Raw genomic sequence first — 4,163 nt, forward strand, 5'->3', positions numbered from 1 at the left:
AAGTGAATCAGAGAATAGGAAGGCTGGGAAGAGAGTTCCGTTCTGAACTTCACTGAGCATCTGAACTACCTGGGAAGCTACTAAAATGCAGATTCCCGGGCCCCGCCCCCTCAGAGTCAGGCTCAGTATATTTGGGGTGGGGCCTTTCACCCAACGGGATGGCAGAGACCTACCGAGTCCTAGAAATCTTTACCATGGTAATTCCTATCATGTCACCAACAAGCTTTATCTCACCTCTTTCAAATTTCATGAGATTCCATTTAAAAGATGAGAAGAACGAGGTAAATGAGGGGTGGAGATACAAACGGACTCATTCAATGCGAAGGGCGAGACCTAGTCAGTGATCTTTTCCCACGCGGCTTCCTCGGTAGCAGCTCCTTTAAATAGATTAGGCTCTTCATGCCATTGTCCAGGGGTTTCTTAAAACTCACTTTTAGAATCCTGAAGTCAGGGAGAAAGAACCCAGGGAAGTTATAAGATGAATAGGAGAAAGATCCCAGGAAGTCTGGTGGATTATCATTATGGACTATTGGTATCTTAGAGCTATGTAAGACCAAAGAGAGGGGTTTAAATAGCTAGCGCTTACATACAAAGTCCCATGACTTTATGGAGATTTTAAACCATTTTTAATTGCAGAAAATTGGGAAAATAAAGGTGAGATGCAGAAAAGTTTAATTGTACCACTCAGATGTCTCTTAGTCGTTTAAATTTTCTTCTAGTATTTATTTCTACTTTGTGTGTGTGCATGCTTGTGGATATGTTCCATTTACATATTTTCCCATTCCCCAAACAGATCACATGCAATAATGGTAGCCTGATTTTTTCCTATTAATCTAATGTTGTAAGCATTTATTGTTTCAAAATTCTTCAATTATAACCTACTAGCAATTAATGTGTACTTACAGCAACTTGCAGAATCTTAATGCCTAATCTTTTTTATAAAGCGAAGTTCTTTTTGGACTATGTTATTCTGCTCTTAGGGAAACCATTTAGTTTCTTTCCTCTAAGAGGTATAATTTGTGTGTGTGTGTGTGTGTGTGTGTGTGTGTGTGTGTGTAGTGAGAAGGGAGATGAACTAGTAATGATTCTTACCAATTAATCTGAAAAATAATTTAGAATTATGAAATGTCTTTTCCTCCTCCAACCCTCCCCACCCAAAATGATGATGAATCTGTTTTGTTTGGAGACTTTTTTTCATAGGACAGCTGATCTATAAATGAAAACACATTTAATGGATATTGAGTGCCTTAGTAGATGAAAAATGTTAGGCTAGGACTACAGTGAGGAATGAAAATCCTTTGTGGACAACGTCTCTCAAGCTACATCTCTACCATCTTCTACAGAAGAGTTTTGATTTACTATTCCCATGGTCTCATTGCCATTTACTCTGTAGATTACTACAATTTTGTTTCTATCTCCACCATTAACTAATAATTCATTTGTCAAATCCAGTACTTTTTCCAGCTAGCATCTTATAAAAGTATTTGATAATTGACCATTAACTTCCTATTCTCCATCTTTAGCATTTATGATACAGAATGCCTTTAATCCCTCTCATCTTTTCCTAACAAAGAGAAAACGACCCTCCACTCAAAGACTTCAGCAGGCAACAGTCTTGTTAACCTATGAAAAGTGTTACCCATATTTCAGTTATGGTGATAATCAGTTTCTCATTTTTAAGAAAGCATTTAAATTAAAGAGTCAATTTAGACTGGGTGCAGTGGTGCACACCTGTAATCCCAGAAGCTTGGGAGTCTGAGGCAAGAGGATCACGAGTTCAAAGCCAGAATCAGCAGAAGGTGAGGCACTAAGCAACTCAGTGAGACCCTTTCTCTAAATAAAATACAAAATAGGGCTGGGGATGTGGCTCAGTGGTTGAATTCCCCTGAGTTCAATCCTCAGTTCCAAATAAAAAGAAAGAAAAGAAAGTCAATTCAGAGGAAAAAATAAATAGTGCTATGTGGATAAGGCAAAATTTGGGAAAGTATGTAGATTGATGATGGATGTTTGAGAGCTGGGGGGAAGTGTAAAGCAATAGCTATTTTTCTAGAAGGAACCTCTTCATCAATCTATGTCCATCTCTTCTTATGAATCATCCTCCGTTGTCATTTAATTTTAATTTTCCCTTATTCATTTTAACCAGATCTCTCTAAAGTGGATGTTGGGAAGGCACACAGGACCCTTAGCCCCAGGTCTTGCTATCTTTCCCATCTTCCCATCATTGTGGTTTTCAGAGCAGGCATTCTGTGCTCTGTGCCCCAGGACTGCTTTGGAACTATAGGTTGAGCATCCTTAATATGAAAATCCAAAATCTCAAACTTTTTGAATGCTGACATGATGTCACAGTGAAAAATTCTACACCTGATCTCGTGTGAGAGATTGCAATACAAATGTAGGTACACTAAAAATGTTGTATACAATTAACTTTGGGCTGTTGTGCAAGGTGTATATGAAATCAGCATATCTCTATGTATTATGTATATGCAGATATTCCAGAATTCCCACCAGAAATCCATGTGAAACACTTCTGATCTCAAGCATTTTGGATAAGGGATATTTGACCTTTAGCACCTTCTTCCTTCTGATTTCTTTTTGACTTTTCTCCTTCTACCCAATTCTCAAATGTATCTGGCTACCATATTTCTGTACTTGGTTTCTTTCTTTTCTCTTTATACATTCTGATGAATCTTATTCATGCTTAAACAATTTAATTCCAAAATATTGCATACATGTTTATTTCCGACTCTCTTCCATATACCTACTAGATATCTGACTGGAAATCACCATTTCCCCAGCAAAACCTGACCCTTTTTATTATATTCTTTAACTCTGATAACTGCATCATTATTCACTCAGTTAATCATGCTAGAAATCTTAGAAGTATCCCTACCATTCCTTTCTATTAATCATTTACTAATCTTATTGATTCCACAATAGAGCTGTTTGGAATTCTTCCCTGTCTCTTCATTCCTATTGCCATTGCCCTCATCAGCCCTTTATCATTACATATGTGAACAATTACTGCAATAGCATCCTAATTATTCTTCCCAACTCTATCTTTTACACTTCAGGTCATCTTCTACTCCTTTGTTTAAAACCCTCCCGTGACTCCCCATTAGGTATAGCAGCATGACTGATGGCTAATTTTTGCATATATAAACTAAGTGTCAAATTTCTGGGTCCCACTTCCATTTAATACTTTTATAAAAATAGCTCAGCCCCTCTTCCCAGCACCCTGTTTATACCTTTTTTTTTTTAAGAGAGAGTGAGAGAATTTTAATATTTATTTATTTTAGTTCCTGGCGGACACAACATCTTTGTTTGTATGTGGTGCTGAGGATCGAACCCGGGCCACATGCATGCCAGGCGAGCGCACCACCGCTTGAGCCACATCCCCAGCCCCAGCTGTTTATATCTTTATGTGGTACAGTACTGCAAGTGGAATGAACAGTACTCACAAAACTCCAGAGGTGGGAGAATCAGGGTATGTTTGAGAAACAGTAAGGTCAGTGGCTGCAGTACATTCAAAAGAGAAGGGAATTAGGGGTTAAGGTCAGAAAGGAAATGGGTCAGATTGCACAGGGTTTGGTATGTCATTGTAATGATTTTGGATTTCACACTGAGTAAAATGGGGGCTATCAAGAGGTGTGTCAAGCCAGATTAGGGGCAGAGGAGTGATATGATAAAGGCTTACATTTTAAAAGGATCCTGATTACCATATTGGGAATAGACTGTAGGAACAAATGCTAAAAGAGGGATAAAAGTAGGGAGATTCATTTAGTAGGTTATTGTTACAAACAAGTGAGAAATGATGGTGGCTTAGACTTGGATGGTTATTGTAGAGATGATAGAAGTGCTTAGACTCTAGGTATATTCTGAAGGTAGTTAATGTGATTTTGAGAGTGAGGGGAAGATAGTAATCAATGGTGACAAAGATTTTGTGCTTGACTAACTGGAAGAATGGAATTGCAACTTAATAAAATGGTAAAGGAAGATTGGAAGCAGTTTGGTATGGGAAGAATAGGTATTTGAGTATTTTGATCTGAAGGTAATTAAAAAAAATAGAAAAGAAAAAACAGACACCAGAAGAGCTCTCTGCCCTCCTCTTATCTGCCTAGAAATCGGGGCATACATTTTCCTTGTGAAGGTGTCTCCTTTCCTTT

Source organism: Marmota marmota, unplaced genomic scaffold, assembly GCF_001458135.2.
Source record: "Marmota marmota marmota unplaced genomic scaffold, marMar, whole genome shotgun sequence".
In the NCBI taxonomy this organism is placed as follows: Eukaryota; Metazoa; Chordata; class Mammalia; order Rodentia; family Sciuridae; genus Marmota; species Marmota marmota.